The 20,020-nt window shown below is 46.4% G+C and overlaps 1 protein-coding gene across 3 annotated transcripts in view; it reads right to left on the bottom strand.

Annotated features, from left to right (window-relative positions):
• The window catches only part of LOC141161749 (sodium channel protein type 2 subunit alpha-like), a 313,242-nt gene that overhangs the window by 213,937 nt on the left and 79,285 nt on the right, over nt 1-20,020 (bottom strand). The gene's annotated exons all lie outside the window — the stretch shown is intronic.

Below are 20,020 nucleotides of genomic sequence, written 5' to 3'. Positions count from 1 at the left end.
GCCATCTTGAGGACGCCGCGCGGGAAGAAGAGGGGCGTGGACTCCGAAAGAGCGCGAGAACTGAAGCCCCGCCTCACGTCCGGACGTTGCGTAAGGTCCTGGAAGGAGCCCAGCAGACGCCGACGTCACAGGAGCGCGACGGAAGGTCCTCAACCCTGACGATCCACTGCGGAGCCGCGGCCTACGGAAGAGGATCATCGCAAGGTAGGCCACGGTCCACTAGGGGGGAGGAAGATGTCGGATACGGAGGAGAGCTTCACTGCCTCAACCCCCGCCAGCGCTACCGCTGCTGCAGTTATGCCCTTCACCATGCCCTATATCCCGGGAGCAGCTTGGCTACCCCAGTATTCAGGGGAGTCACATACCCTGCATGACTTTAGAGAAAAGCTGGATAGCCTCTTCCAGGTGTACCCCCTCACAGAAGAGCAAAAAGTGAGCATCCTGGTGGCCCAACTAACCGGGGCAGCCAAAAGGGAAGTAAAATCCTGGCCACCTGGGAGGAAGACTGTCGCAGGGATACTAACCCGGCTGAAGGACACCTTTGATACCCGCACCTCAGCCGAGATTAAGCTTAGATTCTACGGGTGCAAGCAGCGAGCGCATGAGAGTATAAGGGACTATGCACTAAACCTACAAGAGGCCCTAAGGGCCATAAAGCAGACCGACCCTGATGGGGTGGGAAACGAGGACAGGCTGTTGACTGAACAATTTATAGAGGGTTTATATTGCAATGCCCACCGAACCCAGTTGCGGGCAATGGCCTTACAGGATCCCCATCTGGACTTTGCACAGTTCAAGGACAGAGCCATCCGGGTGCTCCGAGAACCGGCACCAGGTGGCGTTGTGACCCACAGACGCCCCACTACCACTTACTACCAGGAGGCGGCGCCCTTGTCAGCAGGGCCTGTGGGAGCTGATGCTCAGGCTTTGGACAATGACCCGGCTCCAGACCTACACCATCAGGTCCAAGAGCTAGCTAAGAGCGTTGCTGCGCTAACCCGAACTGTGCAGTCTTTACAGGTTTCCACCCCAGGGAAGATCCAGCTGGCATCCGGACCGGAGGACATCCCGTGGCGTCGACCAAGGAGGACCCCACCGGCCAGAGGAAGACCCAGTGACCGATACAGTGAGGACGGACGACCCATCTGCCGCCGCTGCAATCAACCCGGACATATGGCAAGGTACTGTTCTTTAAACGGGCACAACCTGGGGTAGAGGGCCAACCCCCAGGAAAAAGATCACCAGGCCCATCGAACTGGCGCGACAGATATGTGGGAGGACGTCCAGTCTTGCCTGTGGTACTGGATGGCATTCCCATGAGTGCCCTACTGGACACCGGGTCACAGGTCACCACCATCCCGTACGTGCTCTTCAAGCAGTACTGGAATGACTCGGATATTACCCGCTACCCCGACGACGACTTGAGTATCATCGCCAGCAATGGTCAGCCCGTGCCACAGATCGGATTTAAAGAGGTGACCATCAAAATTGGTAGAGTCGAACTGGCCGCACAGGGACTGATCATTGTAGATATCGATAAACATGAGAGTCACCCAAAAATAACTCTAGGAACTAATGTAATTGAAAATTGTCTTGCAGAGGTGATTTTCCTTTTACAGCAGGTTGCCAAGAATGCCAGCTCCGGCGAGCAGCGGGTGCTCCAGAAAGAGATCCGGGCACTGATGCAACGGCAACAAGTGGAACTCTCCGGCGGTGAGATTGGTAGCGTAAGAATGTGTGACCCTTTTCCTATTGCCATGCCCCCAAAAAGTGAAATGATGATTTGGTGCCGGGCAGCTATTGGTCTGAGAGGTAGAGATTACCAGGCAATGGTAGAACCAGTTTACTCAGACAGTAGGCCCACCATTTTGACAGCACGGGGGGTGGTCAATGTACGCCATGGGAGGGTGCCCATTCGCATAATAAATATCGGGGAGAGGGAAGTGTACCTGCCCCGGTATGCCACGCTAGCCAAATTATATACCACTAATCAAAGTTCTATACAATCTGTGGAACCCTTGCCTCCATCTCACCCGGAGGAAGGTAACGGCTCTAAGAAAGACATGGAGGACTGGTGTCAGCAACTACATTTGGGTACTGACTCCACTCCCTCACATCAGAAACAAGGAGTCTATCGGGTGGTTCAAGAGTATGAGAGAGTGTTTAGTAAACACCCGTTAGACTTCGGGCGAGTCAAGGGGGTAGAACATCGCATCCCCACGGGAGATCATCCTCCCATAAAAGAGAGGTATCGACCCGTACCCCCTGCACATTACCAACACGCCAAGGGGATGCTTAGAGATATGAAGGAGGCTGGGGTAATCCGGGATAGTTGTAGCCCCTGGGCAGCCCCATTAGTTTTAGTCAAAAAGAAAGACAACACCATGAGGATGTGTGTAGATTACCGGAAAATCAACCGTATCACACACAAGGATGCGTACCCCTTACCAAGGATAGAGGAGTCATTGGCTGCTTTAAGATCTGCTAACTTCTTCTCTACCTTGGATCTCACTAGCGGGTACTGGCAGGTTCCTGTAGCAGAGGCGGACCGGGAGAAGACCGCATTCACCACCCCGATGGGACTTAGCGAGTTCACCTGCATGCCGTTCGGACTCTGCAACGCACCAGGAACCTTCCAACGCCTAATGGAGTGTTGTCTGGGCCACAGAAACTTCGAGACGGTCCTGTTGTACCTGGACGATGTCATCGTATATTCCAAGACGTATGAGGACCACCTGAAACACCTGGCGGAAGTGTTCGAGGCTCTGGCGAGTTACGGCCTAAAGGTGAAACCCTCCAAGTGTCACCTCCTGAAACCAAAGGTGCAGTACCTGGGACACGTGGTGAGTGCTGACGGAGTGGCTCCCGACCCCGATAAGATCACCGCAATTAAGGGATGGCCAAGCCCCTCCAGCGTAAAAGAAGTGCGGCAGTTCCTCGGGTTGGTAGGCTACTACCGAAGGTTTATTCCCGGTTTCACCAAAAAGGCAGCACCTATGCAGGACCTCCTGATAGGCCAGTCCCGGAAGGCCAAGAACCAGAAGCCGCCCTTCAAATGGGAAGAGCTGGAAGAAGAGTCCTTCCGCCAGCTGAAGATGGCCCTCACGGGGGATGAAATCCTGGCGTACCCGGATTATAGCCAGCCCTTTATCCTCTACACCGACGCCAGTAACATCGGGCTAGGAGCCGTACTGTCCCAGATCCAGCAGGGGAAGGAACGAGTAATCGCCTACGCCAGCCGAAAACTGCAACCCACCGAAAGGAACCCCGAGAATTACAGCTCATTTAAGTTAGAGTTCCTGGCCGTAGTATGGGCAATCACTGAGCGCTTTAAGCATTACCTCGCTTCTTCCCGGTTCACCGTGTACACGGATAACAACCCGCTGACACACCTGGACACGGCAAGACTCGGTGCCCTGGAGCAGAGGTGGATGGCCCGTCTGTCCAACTACGAGTTCACAATTAAATACCGGGCAGGACGCTCCAATACCAACGCGGACGCCCTGTCCAGGATGCCCAACCTGCCGGACGGAGGAGAAGATCCGGAGGGACTGGAAGAAGTTGAACTCCCTGCGTTCCACCGTCATGGGACTATTCAGTATTCCCACCGGGTAAGGAGTAAGCAGGCTGCTACGTTGAACCCCTTACCCCACTACAACTGGGCGGAAACGCAAGACAGCGACCCTGCCGTCCGACTGGTGAAGGAGATGCTGACTCGGCCGGAGGCTCGCCTTGAACCAGACGCTCCGGAGGAAGCCAAACAACTATGGGCAGAGAAGAGTCGACTGTTCCTTTACAAAGGGAAGTTGTGCCGCAGAATGGTTAACTCCCGGACGCATGAATTACTCTGGCAAGTAGTGGTGCCACGAAGAGACGCAGCCATGGTGATGGAGGCATACCACGACGGAGCTGGACACTTTGGGTGGAAAAAGCTGGAGTTCCTGCTGCGCGAGCGGTTCCACTGGGTAGGCATGAGGGGAACCATCGAGAAGTGGTGCAGAGATTGTGGCCCGTGCAACCTGAGAAGGAAGGACCGAGCCAGCCAGAAGACTCCCCTGCAGTCCATCGTCACCCGGCAACCGTTAGAACTGGTAGCCTTGGATCATGTAAAACTGACCCCAAGCAGAAGTGGCTACGTCTACGCGTTAACCATCGTGGATCATTACTCCCGGTTCTTGGTTGTCGTCCCCGTCAAGGACTTAACGGCTCAAACAGCAGCTAGAGCCTTCCAGCAGCACTTCTGCCGTCCACACGGGTACCCGGACCAAGTGCTGACGGACCAGGGACCTGCCTTTGAAGCGGAGGTCTTTCAGGAATTCTGCAATCTGTATGGCTGCCGGAAGATAAGGACGACACCCTACCATCCGCAGACTAATGGACTTTGTGAAAAAATGAACCAGGTGGTAATGGATCTTCTAAAAACGTTGCCCCTGGAAGAACGCAGTCTGTGGCCTGAAAAGTTGCCCGATCTGGTGGACCTATACAACCACATCCCGGTAGGTTCCACCAACTGTACCCCGGCTTACCTAATGAGGGCAAGACCTGGTAAGTTACCTGTTGACCTGGAAATGGGAGTCCTGACCCCCGAGGACACTTCACCAGAAACAGACTGGGACACAGAGAGGCAGCAGCAGTACCGGAGAGTACAGGAGAGCGTGGAGCGAAGTCTCTGTCAGGCTAGGGAAAGACAAGAGAAAACTTACAACCAGTATGCTCCCGCTGTTCCCCTGGTACCCGGAGAGCAGGTCTTGAAGAGGAAGAGACGGCTCCACAAGTTGGACGACCAGTGGGAGAAGGACCCGTACACCGTACTGCCCTCAAGCCACGAGAACCCGAAGGTCTGTACCATCAGTAAAGACGGAGGGGAAACCACAGCCATTGTATCCCGGGACCACCTGAAGAAGTGTCCCGAACAACTGAGGAACCCTGAAGAGGAACAAGAAGACCATCGACCCGTGGAAGAAAGGGAAGATATGGTTAGTACCGTGCTCGGGGACTTTCCTCAGTCTTGGACTCAAGTCAATGGTGCAGTTGTGGTACCCGTACTCACCTTCCTCCAACCATCATCCCAAGAACCTACGGAGCAACGGGTAGAGCTGGAAGAACAGCCGGTCCAGGAGGCAGAAGACTCCACACAAGCAGAACAGGAGAATCAACCCTCTGCTTATAGTGAGCCTGCCGTACCCCTAGTGAGACAAAGAGCCGGTAGACAGCTGCCCAGTTTACCCTTGACAGCTCCTACACCCTGTAGTTCAGGGCCAGACAGTCAGCTCCGTAGGTCCACTCGGGCCACTAGAGGCCAGTTACCCGCACGCTGGAGAATTTAAAGTGTATAAATTGTTTTATCTATGTTTTTCTGTGTCTTGTTGCTTGTGTATAATTTTGTGTTTCTAGTTATTTTTAGGAAACCTTGGTGGATTTACCGGGAATCCTTGTATATAGTTGGAGCGTAACCCAGGATGGACTAGAGACTGTTAAGGACTCGGGGTAGGACAGACCCCTACCTGGTTACGTCTCCCTGTGTTGGTGAAATGGACACCTTTGCTTTTCTTCAAAGACTGCATCCGGTTGCGGACACGCCGTAACCATCTTATGTGTTTTTCTTATAGTATTGTTATTGTTATACTTTGTTATGTTTTTCTAAATGTGTTTAGTCCCGGAGTACTAAATTTCACTAGGGGGGAATGTGACACCCCAGGGGTCTGGTTGCCACAGTGATAGAGATATTATGTCTGAGAGCAGGTGGGAGGTCCTTTGGTCAGGGATCCTGTGCATGCCACACCTCCTGCCCAGTCTTGGGAGGGGAAGAACTTCCCCTGTATAAACCCGGGGCTGAGGCAGGGAGAGTCAGACAAGGAGAGTGGAGAAGAGAAGCAGCATAGGAAACAGCAGAGTTACAAGGAGTCAGGGGCTGGCAGCTACAGAGCTCGCCCTGACTAAGAAGATTCTTTACCGGACCCGGAGTCCGAGGCTGTGGGGACTAACTCCTACCCAGCAGCAGAATCCGTCGGGCAGGGGATTTCAGGTCCTCTGGCCCAGAAGCCCGAAGGCACGGTCACACGCGTGGGACCAGCACCGCCATCGTGGAGCGGAAGCCATTAGAAGGCCCCGAGTCACCGGCCATACGGGTGAGCACCACACGGTACACTCAGGGACGTGGGCTACTTACATCAGCTTCTAGCAAGGTAGCCAGAAGAGTACAGTCAGTTTGGGAGGCCTACAACTACGCCTGGCCAGGGGAGATCCCATCTGCTCAAAGACTGACCAGGCCCCGTTTGCTAGCAAGTACTCCGGGAGGGTCTGTCGTTGTTACCAGTAAAGACCCTGAACTACACCGTACTGTCTCTGAGTGGTTCCTGCTACCCCCATCATCCACGTCGGCTGCCCTGAGGCCATACCCCTCCCGTTGGGGGTTATACTATCACGCTGCACAATCCTACCACCGGCCTCAGCGGTCTGCCCTGCAGCAGCAGCTTCCTGGCTGCACTCAACGGGTGGCGTAGTCATCAACTATTTACTACTAATAGACTGCCGTCTAGTTTGACTCCCTGGGCACGGACCGGGTCACCGCCACGAGATTACAACCCTCCACGGATCCGGCTCCGGGTAAGCTCCCGCGTGCGCACCGCAGCGCGACACAGGCCCAGGGGCGCGTCACTTACACTCTACAGAAGAGAGTGAGAAGATACTGCTGACCATAAGTGTTATGATCTGCAACAAGAACTAAGGAAAGATAGGGGAAAGCTGTCTCTACAGTAAGACTAAGCTGAATCCCTACGATGTAGCGGGCTGCCTGTTCCTAGTTAACAGACCCGCCTTTGTCCTCGGCTAGTCTGAACGGAGACCTATAGAATTAAGGGAGGGGTCCTTAAAAGAACTAAGGACTGGGACAAAAATGGGACACCTCCTAAACAGAAATTGTTGTAGAACACAAAAGACAAACTGACAAAATGTACTAAAGGTCCCAAAAGGACCAAGCTAACTGACAGAATAGGCACAGAAGCACCTGGCTAGAGAAACAGTCAAACAACACTGAAGTCCAGCACAGCCAAAAGGGCAGAGCTGGAATATAAAGGCAGATGGTCACGTGACCGCAAAACACAAGATAGAAAAAACTAACAGGAGGGTTCTAACAATAAGAGCTTATACTTTACAGGAGAGAGAGAGAGGATCCTGCTGACTATAAGAACTTACACTTTACAGGAGAGAGAGATATGACCTTGCTGACTGTAAGAGCTTACCTTACACTGTACAAAAGAGAAAGGACCCCACTGACCATAAGAGCTTACTATCTACAGAAGAGAGTGAGAGGACTCCGCTGACCATAAGAGCTTACTATCTACAGAAGAGAGTGAGAGGACTCCGCTGACCATAAGAGCTTACACTCTACAGGGGAGAAAGAGAGGACCCATAAGAGCGTACATTCTACAGGAGAGAGAGGACTCCGCTGACCATAAGAGCTTATACTCTACAGAAGAGAGACTTACCCAGTGACTCTGTAGACGGAAAATGACTCTGGTGTACAAGCTGTACTCCACTGGGAACCGCTGATCTGTGATGGCCCCGGTACTGACCACCACTGTAAAAGGTATAATAATCCATAAGATATCATAGCTGCAGGGCATTATGGTGAGGTCCACGGGGCCACGCAAAATGACATTAGCCCGCCCCTTGATATTACAGCAGCGTGGGAAATGGTGTCAGACAAATTTTTTGGGGGTGAATTGTGAATCGAATCTCAAAATGTTCAAATTCACAAGAAGCAGCAAATTTCAGGAAATTCGACTCAAACTCGATCCTCCTCTGATCGATCAGCTCATCTCTAATTATTATCTCTCCATATAATTTCTAAACTGATTGAAAGCCAATTGGCTTATCAGAATGTCTTTGACATATTGGAGGAAACTAGAGAACCTAGAAGAAACCAACACAAACATGGGGAAAACATGCGTATGTGTTCCCACCTGCACATTGAATCCCGTCGTTCTCTTCTATTATAGAAGCAGAACAGTGAAATATACATTACAAGACTGACACCAATGGATTCCATTGACTGTAATAAGGTCTGTCGTGTTTCTATCATTATGTCTTTCAATTTGCCACTAAATATGATGGAATCTGCAATTAAGGCTACAACATAGAGTAGATGTGAAAATTGCCTAAACTTCATGCAGGTTTATCCTTAGTTGGATTGAAACTCAGCACCCTAGTTCTACAAGACTACAGTGCTAACCACTTAGCTACCATGCACCTTTCTAATACTGTAAGTAAATGGTCTACTAACTATGTTATCACCAACTTGCAAGCTTCAAGGAATTTCAGGATGCCATCAAACTTTCATTACGCTTCTGTAGAAGTCACCAATAACACTACATTTTCTGGCAGTCATATATGGATAGATGTCTCTTACTAGAACATTTTGACCACTTTTGGACCATCAATGAATGAGAATGGAACAGTAGAAGTGTGATTCTTTCATTTGCTAAAAGGAAAATATAAGAATGGTTTATTAGGAAGATATGAAATCAATGCCCTTATGTCTAAGAAACCCAAGACCAGTGTTCCTATGTTGACATCATCAATGGTGGACATTGCTAGCCTCTCTAATATTCTCTAATTCTAATTCTCTCCGCGTGTGGAACCACAATAACGCCGAGCCAGCAGGCGCGCTGTCCGTGCGTTGTGTTTTACACCAATTCTAAATCCGCCCCTTTCTCACCTTGGAAACAACTAAAGCACTCACTGTTGCCCTGATCCACTCCCGCCTTGACTACTGTAACTCTCTATTAATTGGCCTCCACCTCACTCGACTTTCCCCTCTCCAGTCCATCCTTAATGCTGCAGCCAGGGTCATCTATCTGGCTAATCGTTACTCGGACGCTTCCGCTCTGTGCCAGTCATTGCACTGGCTGCCCATACATTAAAGGATCCAATTTAAATTGCTTGTTCTCACCTACAAAGCTCTCCACAGTGCGGCACCCCCCTACATCTCTTCCCTCATTTCTGTTTATCGGCCTACCCGTTCTCTACGCTCCGCAAGCGACTTTCGACTAACATCCGCACTAATCCGTACCTCCCATTCCCGGCTTCAAGACTTCTCCCGAGCTGCACCTATTCTTTGGAATACTCTACCCCAAGAAATTAGGATGAACCACAACTTACACAGTTTTAGGCACTCCCAAAAACACACCTGTTTAGGGTGGCCTATCACGTTCCCTAATCGAAGTCCTTTTATATTTTTATAGCCCATTCATTATTTCTCCAAACATAAGTCTCCACCGAACCCAAAAGCACTACAGATACTGGCTGGTGACGAGCTCATGCAGCCTTTATCTATCCCTCATCCCCTCAAGATGGCTGGACCATCATTGTAAATAAGACCCTGCAATTTGTGTCACCCCCACCTCATTGTAGATTGTAAGCTCTTACGAGCAGAGACGTCATTGTTTTTGCTGTAATTATTATATTATCTTTAGCTATGCTACTTATGACTGTTGTATATGAACCTCTGAATTGTAAAGCGCTGCAGAATATGTTGGTGCTATATAAATAAAGATTATTATTATTATTATTATTATTAAAGTGTACTATTAATTTCAACACATCAAATTAATTATTTATGGCTTACATGAAAGTGATATGATATGTAACTATCATGTCAGCCTAACAAATGTCATCATACACATGTCCGGGTAGAGCGATTCCCTAAAATCTGTTCCCTTAAACTGTTTACAAGAAGCGTTAAGTGCAACAAATAGACATACAAGGCAATGAATGACTCAAGCATAATATAAGAGTACTTTGTATTGATCTAGAGTCCACAAAGGAAACCTGCCCACACAATCAAAGACTTTTTTTGTTGTATATATCTCATCCACTGCTTCTTTTTTAAACATCTTCACCCACTCAATAAAAAATGGTGATGTAACCCATCAACGGACCCTCAACCCGTTACATAATGGTTTAATAAAGTGCTGCTCTTTCCTTTACTATGAAATAGTCATTTTGTCCTATATAGAAGTGAGAAGGCTCCGTAGGATAGATTACCATGAGGTCCCTTCTGGTGCTACTCAGAATCCGTCAGTAGGATCAACCCTCGTAAGTCGCCTATATGGGCATGCAGGTCACAGAAAGTTGAATGATGGAGACAGCAGAGAGGTTGGACTCCCATTGATCGGGAAGTTAACTACTGTCCTATTGATAGGGGATAACTTCCAAACTTTGCACAAACCCTTTGAATAAGGGATAGGGGGTGCCTTATAAAAATGGTTATAGATACAGTATATGATATAAGAAATCTTTGCAGCAGATTTTAATATTAGCAGAGAAAATTGTAAAATCATCTGTTCCCCTTAGGCAAATACCATGCAAAGCTAATAGAAACTAAATCAGCTCGGCAGATAGATGAGTAATATTTCAGCTGCCATGCCGGGCTGCAGTCCCCGGTCACAATGCAATGACTGATCGTGTACATATGATGGAATTGTGAGCCGCATATAACCATACGAATAATGGTCCTGTGATTAGTGATCTACAGGAGTGAGCATTCATCTACATGTCGCATGCATAGTTCATTCTATGAATACTGTCGAGAACTGCCATCTCGGGGATCATACAGCGCATATCTATAGAACTTCTGTACACATATTTTATTTTAACACTTGATGTACGGTATGTGGGCATGGAAACAAATATAAATGTCCAATAATGAACATAAGCATTCACAGATCTCTGAATCATCTAAAATGCTTTAGTTCTTCTGTCATCAGATTTCACAGTACAAACTGAATGCATTATAGTATAGAACTCTTAGACCTGATGAGGCTGCTAGACTTACTGTGAAAATCCATGTCAGAAGGGTTGCGTATTTTTTTGCCCGCCTAATAACAAAATAGGCAAATTATCAGTCCTATAAAATGCAATGCTCCATTTTTATTTCAGGATTATTCTGCCATTTTGACATGGAGTATTTAAATAATTACACCAGCCTCATCAGGTCTATTTACTAACGTATATAGCTTGTAATTGTGAAATCTAGTGACAGATCCACATTAAAGTCATGTCACATTATCCTCAAAGGCTAAAATGTCCCACATTATACTCAATAAGGTTCCATGAAGCTGAGATATGAGTAGCTGTTGGGCTAGATACTCATTCAAGACACTGAAGACCACAGTCTAACCATATTGCACCGTGTGCTGTATGTTAATTATCTATAGGAGAGTTACTTGGGAAGTCATGGTCTCATGAAGAGTCATATAGTCCTGGTCTCCTGAGGAGTCATATAGTCCTGATCTCCTGAGGAGTCATACAGTCCTGGTCTCCTGAGGAGTCATACAGTTCTGGTCTCCTGAGGAGTCATACAGTCCTGGTCTCCTGAGGAGTCATATAGTCCTGGTCTCCTGAGGAGTCATATAGTCCTGGTCTCCTGAGGAGTCATACAGTCCTGGTCTCCTGAGGAGTCATACAGTCGTGGTCTCCTGAGGAGTCATACAGTCCTGGTCTCCTGAGGAGTCATACAGTCCTGGTCTCCTGAGGAGTCATATAGTCCTGGTCTCCTGAGGAGTCATACAGCCCTGGTCTCCTGAGGAGTCCATACAGGCCTGGTCTCCAGAGGAGTCATACAGTCCTGGTCTCCCGAGGAGTCATACAGTCCTGGTCTCCCGAGGAGTCATACAGTCCTGGTCTCCTGAGGAGTCATACAGTCCTGGTCTCCTGAGGAGTCATATAGTCCTGGTCTCCTGAGGAGTCATATAGTCCTGGTCTCCTGAGGAGTCATATAGTCCTGGTCTCCTGAGGAGTCATACCGGCCTGGTCTTCTGAGGAGTCATATAGTCGTGGTCTCCTGAGGAGTCATACAGTCCTGGTCTCCTGAGGAGTCATACAGTCCTGGTCTCCTGAGGAGTCATATAGTTGTGGTCTCCTGAGAAGTCATACAGTCCTGGTCTCCTGAGGAGTCATACAGGCCTGGTCTCCTGAGGAGTCATACAGTCCTGGTCTTCTGAGGAGTCATATAGTCCTGGTCTCCTGAGGAGTCATATAGTCCTGATCTCCTGAGGAGTCATACAGTCCTGGTCTCCTGAGGAGTCATATAGTCCTGGTCTCCTGAGGAGTCATATAGTCCTGGTCTCCTGAGGAGTCATATAGGCCTGGTCTCCTGAGGAGTCATACAGTCCTGGTCTCCGGAGGAGTCATACAGTCCTGGTCTCCTGAGGAGTCCTACAGTCCTGGTCTCCTGAGGAGTCATACAGTCCTGGTCTCCTGAGGAGTCATATTGTCCTGGTCTCCTGAGGAGTCATACAGGCCTGGTCTCCTGAGGAGTCATACAGGCCTGGTCTCCTGAGGAGTCATACAGGCCTGGTCTCCTGAGGAGTCATACAGGCCTGGTCTCCTGAGGAGTCATACAGTCCTGGTCTCCTGAGGAGTCATACAGTCCTGGTCTCCTGAGGAGTCATATAGTCCTGGTCTCCTGAGGAGTCATATAGTCCTGGTCTCCTGAGGAGTCATATAGTCCTGGTCTCCTGAGGAGTCATATAGGCCTGGTCTCCTGAGGAGTCATACAGTCCTGGTCTCCGGAGGAGTCATACAGTCCTGGTCTCCTGAGGAGTCCTACAGTCCTGGTCTCCTGAGGAGTCATACAGTCCTGGTCTCCTGAGGAGTCATATTGTCCTGGTCTCCTGAGGAGTCATACAGGCCTGGTCTCCTGAGGAGTCATACAGGCCTGGTCTCCTGAGGAGTCATACAGGCCTGGTCTCCTGAGGAGTCATACAGGCCTGGTCTCCTGAGGAGTCATACAGGCCTGGTCTCCTGAGGAGTCATACAGTCCTGGTCTCCTGAGGAGTCATACAGTCCTGGTCTCCTGAGGAGTCATATAGTCGTGGTCTCCTGAGGAGTCATACAGTCCTGGTCTCCTGAGGAGTCATACAGTCCTGGTCTCCTGAGGAGTCATATAGTCCTGGTCCCCTGAGGAGTCATACAGTCCTGGTCTCCTGAGGAGTCATATAGTCGTGGTCTCCTGAGGAGTCATACAGTCCTGGTCTCCTGAGGAGTCATACAGTCCTGGTCTCCTGAGGAGTCATATAGTCCTGGTCTCCTGAGGAGTCATATAGTCCTGGTCTCCTGAGGAGTCATATAGTGCTGGTCTCCTGAGGAGTCATATAGGCCTGGTCTCCTGAGGAGTCATACAGTCCTGGTCTCCGGAGGAGTCATACAGTCCTGGTCTCCTGAGGAGTCCTACAGTCCTGGTCTCCTGAGGAGTCATACAGTCCTGGTCTCCTGAGGAGTCATATTGTCCTGGTCTCCTGAGGAGTCATACAGGCCTGGTCTCCTGAGGAGTCATACAGGCCTGGTCTCCTGAGGAGTCATACAGGCCTGGTCTCCTGAGGAGTCATACAGTCCTGGTCTCCTGAGGAGTCATACAGTCCTGGTCTCCTGAGGAGTCATATAGTCGTGGTCTCCTGAGGAGTCATACAGTCCTGGTCTCCTGAGGAGTCATACAGTCCTGGTCTCCTGAGGAGTCATATAGTCCTGGTCCCCTGAGGAGTCATACAGTCCTGGTCTCCTGAGGAGTCATATAGTCGTGGTCTCCTGAGGAGTCATACAGTCCTGGTCTCCTGAGGAGTCATACAGTCCTGGTCTCCTGAGGAGTCATATAGTCCTGGTCTCCTGAGGAGTCATATAGTCCTCGTCTGATTACTATCCCTCAGGTCAGAATGTTTCATTACCAACCAGCTCTGGTAGAATCCAGCACATATTAGCAAAGGTGTATGGCCTCAACTTCATCTCTGCACTGCACATACACCCAATATCTGTTTGAGCTAGCATGTAATGATATATCCTGGCCTACGGGACGTCAATTATAGGGGTTGTCCACTACTTTTATTTTGATGACCCATCCTTAGGTCAGGGGCAGGCGATCGTTTTCTCCACATCCAGGAAAAAATGATCCCATTATTTTGATTAGAGTTTGGTCAGAGTGTGAACCGATTTTATCGGCGGTGGAGAGAAAAAACTATTCTCCACTTTTGCTATAATGTCAGTCCGTGACAATCGGACCGCACTTGGATGACACCCAAGTGCGGTCTGTTTTTTCCAAGGACCCATAGACTTGAATGGGCGAGTGACTCTCAGAGACGAATCCTGCAAGGTACAAACCTGTTCTTCGGCCACTGGTTTTGAGAAAAAAATCGGACATGTGCACAACCCCATAGAATAACATACATGAGCTACAACTAAGAACACTTTTTGTATTCGAAACGTGACAGTTTTGTTTTCATCTCCATGTGCTGATTCTTTATGGATTTTTTTCTACTAATAAAGGTGTTTTTATTTAAACAGCTAATTTTTTTTCTCCAAAGAGTGCTGGATTTTCTTCTCTTTCTTACCTGCAAATCCCGTGATACCTATGCCTTGATTACCTGGGTCTTTTTCTACTTCTTCATAGAATAACAAAGGTATGAGTGTTCTTCGACAAAACCATGGATAACACTCGTCCGATTTGTACAGTCGTCTGTACGAGCCCTTAGGATAGGTCATTTATGAAAAATTGGTAAGGGTAAAAAACCCAACACCACCACCATCACAGATCAGCTCTTATTACCTCCAGCAGTGACTGGATGCAAACAGTGTAATGCCACATTATTGTCTATGGGACTGCCAGAGAAAGCCAAGTATGTGTACCTCTGCTCCATTCAAGGTGGAGCCAGTTCTTGGTGTTCCTGAGCAGCATTCTTGGCATTGCTGGGGTTCATGGGGCGTCGGAGTTATAATTTTTTACTGCATCCATACTAAGCTGTGTATGCGCACTCCTGTATTCTGAGCTGCACAAGAGAAGTCTTTTCCTCGATCAGTGGGGGGTCTCAGAACCCTGAACCCCACCTATCTGCTTCGAATTAAAGGGCTTAAAACATCTAAAATTCTTTCAAAACAATATTAGCATCTAATACTTCAGACTTGAACTTTCCATCACTGCATTTAAGCAATAAAGTACATGTTTAATTTTAAACAAATAATTGTGGGTAAAGAATAATTTGATAAAGTCCATAATGCTGAAATCATTGTGGTCCTACCTTGAGGAATATGCAGCATTGATCAGCAGATTATAGTGTCACACATTAACCATACAGGTAGAATTCATGCAAATAATATTACAATGTGCACAAATGGATATCATGCAGAAGCAATATATACAAAGGGCTGCCAGCTTTACAAGGCAAATGTGAATTTTATCACCTAAGGTCCAGGTCTCAGTGTTAGGTCTTTTGCATAGGGTAAGTTTGTTAAAGTTGTCTCATAATGGAGACTAATAAATAACTCGAAGAGCGTACACACCTCTACAATGTCCAGTAGCTGCACTTATATTAAAGAGGTTGTCCACTACTTTGTCCGTAGGATAAGTCATCAATGTCTGATCTGTCTGGGTCCGACACCCGGCACCCCCCCGATCAGCTGTTTTCGGTGTCGGAGGCCACCGACCGAAACTGCTTGGCGGAGTTGCTCTGCTTTCTGATAGTGGCCGAGACCACTTCAAATCAATAGGAAGTGGATGTGCAGTTAGTTCCCTGCTGCAGCCACTATCAAAAGACGGAGCAGGTCCGCAATAGGATGGTTTCGGCTGGCGGCCACCACCAACATCGAGAATAGCTGATCGGTGGGGGTGCAGGGTGTCGGACCCCGACTAATCAGACATTGATAAGGATAGGTCATCAATGAAAAAGTAGTGGACAACCTCTTTAATAGTCCAACATGGCCACCGATGCAGTCCGCACATCTTTAAGGGCCTGGCTTCCTTCATACTTGCTAAATAAAATGTGCATCCTAATATATAGGTACTACAGCAGAGATTTTAATGTGTGGACTGTAATATTAACCCCGGAACCAATTTTCATCCATTTTTGGCCCGTGTGCTTTTTTTACCATCAGGATGGCATCCATTTTTCTTGTATACAAAGAAATGAAATATTTACAAGCTCAAAACAAATGAAACACGGATGACATCCAAGTACTGTGTTTTTTTACATGAAAGGGAGAGTTTGATCCACAAATAGGATCAATAATGAACTTCTCGATGTTTTTTGCTGCAAAAGAAAAACAGACATGTGAATAGCAACGTAGACTATAATGAACGCGTGTTTTATCTCTGAAAAACACGGATAAAAAACGTATGTAATACAGTACACGGTCGTCAAAATTAGGTTTTAGTAATACGTCCGTGATTCATGGTTGGAGCCTGCGTCATCTGGACCGGCTGTGAGTTACCTAAACCAAATTCAGCATGCTCACTCATATATGAGGCTGTTGTGTTCAGGTTAGGAGAACCTTCGCCACTCAGGAAATTGTGGCCCATACTCGGACTATAAGACACATATGAAACCCGCCATAGAAAGAGGTAAGTGTTACTGGCTTGACCTTTTCTATATTGGGGCGAACTATACAAATGTTTCCTATTGACACTGTGATGTTCAGTACCGGACTGGGGTGCCAAGGGCCCACCAGTAACATTAACTCTGGTGGTCCACTGTTCAGCTACATGCAAATATCACCCTCATTCACAAATATACCTATTTTTCTATATAATAATAAATGGGCAGTTTGTTAAATGAATATTGAGATGATGCCTTTGTCTAAACATAGTGAAACAAATGTCAACTACTTCTCATATAGGTGGAGAGCCCATTCCTGCATGGGGGCCCACCGGAGGATTCTCCTGTTCTCCTGTGGGCCAGTCCGAGCCTAAATGAAGCCTCTGCTTATATTATTGCTTAAAAGTGTTCTCCACCTTTGGGGACAATTTTTTTCTCATTTAAATGGATGTGTTCATGGCTAAAAAAAAAATTGTAAGTTGGTTTCATTAAAAATTTGGCTCCGTTTGCCGTCTATATTGCACTGTGAACGAGTTAGCAGAATCCATCAGTCCGCTATGACAGTCCGACAGGGAGTTGGTAACTCTTTTTTCTGTCTTTTTCTCAGCTGATTTATAATTACAGACCACATCAAAAACAGCGCGTAAAAAAGCCAAATGGGGCAACATTTTTTATGAAACCGAATTGCAAAAAAGATTTTGTATATTAGTAAAAAAAAAAAAAATTCTCAGAAGAGATGGACAAATCCACTGGCCCCTATTAATATTGGTATAAATGGGAACTAATATGTTTTTTGTGGTTGAAATATGGTGCTAGAGCTTTGTACAATCCCATATTTGAGAGGATTGCCCAAATGATGTACTGATCTGAGGATGTCCTGCCACTGGTTCCTACAGTATTTTGGTTAAATCAGCAAGCAAAACCGCCTGCTAGTGTTAAATTTTTCTACAGCACCCCCCCAGGACAAAGAGAGTATTACATGTTATTTGTTAAAATCAATGGACCATCTGTGTAATGTATGACCCTACGGGCTCCACAGAGCGAAAGATGTCCTTTGTAACCTCTCTCTGCTACAGATAATTATTATAAATCCTAAATGAGGTACTCCTCTTTATTAACTGAGAATGCGCTAATAGCGAACATGAAAACAGATTTTCTATAATCCTTTGATGAAGTTGTTTTACAAAGATAACCTCTTTTTAAATAGAAGGGGGCTGGAAAATCCACATCTGGCCAACTATTTAACGCATGGACGGGCCCGGTCTGTCAGACAGAGAGATAAAGCTGCTCATGCAGAGCGCTGGGAGCAGATTTATCAAAACTGTCTAAGCAAAAAAAAAAAAGTCTTTGTTGCCCTTATCGACCAATCACAGCACAGCTTTCATTTTCACAGAGCAGTTTACCAAATGAAAGCCGAGCTCTGATTGGTTGCTATGGGCAACAAAGACAGTTTTTCTTATGGACACATTTAATAAAGGAGGCCCTATTGTGTTATTCTGGTTCCTATAATGAGGTCTATAGCTGGGGACATCCATATGTCTTAAATCCTTCAGGGCAAGGCGATTTTTCATTTTTATGCTTTGAAAACTCCAAAATGTGGTAAAATAATGGAAAAAAATGCAATTCTATCATTGTTTTTTGGGTTTCCTTTTTACGGCGTTGATTGACCTGGCAACATGATTCTTCAAATCAGTTCACGATTATGTCAATACCGATCCTATATAGGTTTATTTTTATTATTTTAGTGGTTAAAAAAAGTTTGTAAAAATTCTTGCTTTATGCTTCCATTTTGTGAGACTCGAAACTTTTTATTTTTTCATTGATAGAGCTTTGTGAGGGCTTGTTTTTTCGTATGCCAAGTTGTAGTTTTTATTGATAGCATTGTGGGGTCCAAATTATGTTTTGATAGTTTTTTATCGCATTTTTGCAAAAAAGTACAGCAAACAATAAAACGTCATTTTCGTAATTTCAATTTTTTTTCTTCTTTTTGGCGTTTATTGTACTGGTGAAATAATTTTATATTTTGCATTTGATAGATCAGATTTTAATGGACAAGTTGATATTAAAGTGGTATTGTTAAGTTTGGAAGTTATCCCCTATTTAGGCATTGGATATAATTTCTCATTTGCTGGGGGTTCGACCCTTGGGACGCCCCCTGCACCTGAGTACCAGGGCTCTGAAGATTCCCATGTGAATGGAGCTTTAGTTGAGTAGTCGCACTGCCGGTCCATCATTCTTATGGGACTACAGGAGACCAGTCGAGTGCTGTACTCAGCTATCTCCGGAGGTCCTACAAGAATGAATGGAGCGACAGCTCGCAAAATGGACCACTGCTTGCAACTTGGGATCAGTGGGGTTCCTCGTGGTCAGACCCCCAGCAATTGGAAAGTTATTCCCTATCAGTTAGATAGAATATAACTTCCAAACTTGAGAATACCCCTTTAAATATGTTTTTTTTATTATTTTACATTTCTTTATTATTTAATTTGTAAAAAGAAGGTGATTTCAACTTTTGCATTTTTAATATTTTTTAAAACATTTTTTAACTTTTTACTTAATTTTTTAATCCTCCTAGGGGACTTGAACCTGCGATCATTTGACCGATTGTAGTATATACTGCAATACAGTGTGTAGTGAAAATTTACTTTCTTCTATGAAGCCAAGGATGGGTTTCATTGGCGGACCAAGATGGCAGCTACGCATTGGCAATCAAACCATTTAAATGCCGCTGTCACTCCGAATCACTGACAGTGAACAGAGCTAGCTCCAATTGCTGCACTCAGCCGGCATGTCTCCGGTAAGGAGCACGGTTAGCTGCTGAGCCCACAACATCTATGTGCACACAGTTATGTCAGGGTGCGTGAAGGGGTTGATAAAACTTCATTTTATGGGGCAACCCTATTAAGCACTTAGCATTTCCAGGTATTGAGGTCCACAAGTATAATTATTGTGTAATTTTTGGGCATAAAAAAAATGCGGTCCCTACTATTTTTGGATGATCAATCCACTCACCTGGCAGTTATGGAAACCAGGCTAGGTGACATTACATAATAAATGCCTCACGATATTCAGTATGTGATTTAGCTTCGCAGATCACGATGACATGTCTTTTTTCTAAAGAGTAATTGTTAGATTAGGGGCATAGGAACATTCGAGAGCTTGTGATTACTAAAGCTTTACACTTTTTTTCTTCATTGCATTAAGAATTTGGCCGGGAAAAATAATTGCTCCCATAATAACAAAATCAACATGAGGCCCAAATGGTTCGAGGCTTAAAATTTTTTTCAAAGCTAAAAAATATCTTCATACTCAAAGAATTGTAGTTCAATACTTGGTACATAGTCCTGCTGAAAACAGCTTTAGACTTGTTCTATAAAATACCAATAGAAAGAGCTGTTCTAAACCCACATTATTCCTATTATCTAGACTGAAATATTAAAAAGCTCCAGCAAAAATCACAGGCAAAATATAGTCTGCTTGGTCCTGAGATGATCAATGACCTTAATATATTACTGTGTGCAGTGCATAAGGTAACATGACCTACTATATGTAACTGGTTACTACTTGTTTTAGAACAAGGTCAAGCACATCAGGTCATATTGTGCATATCAATAAATTGGGCAAGTCAATGTTTGCAACTGAAAAAGAGCTCAGAAAAG

This window comes from Phyllobates terribilis, unplaced genomic scaffold (assembly GCF_046119375.1).
Source record: "Phyllobates terribilis strain yellow unplaced genomic scaffold, ASM4611937v1 Scaffold_9__5_contigs__length_417890890, whole genome shotgun sequence".
Lineage (NCBI taxonomy): Eukaryota > Metazoa > Chordata > Amphibia > Anura > Dendrobatidae > Phyllobates > Phyllobates terribilis.
This window is presented reverse-complemented; position numbering and strand designations above follow the sequence as displayed.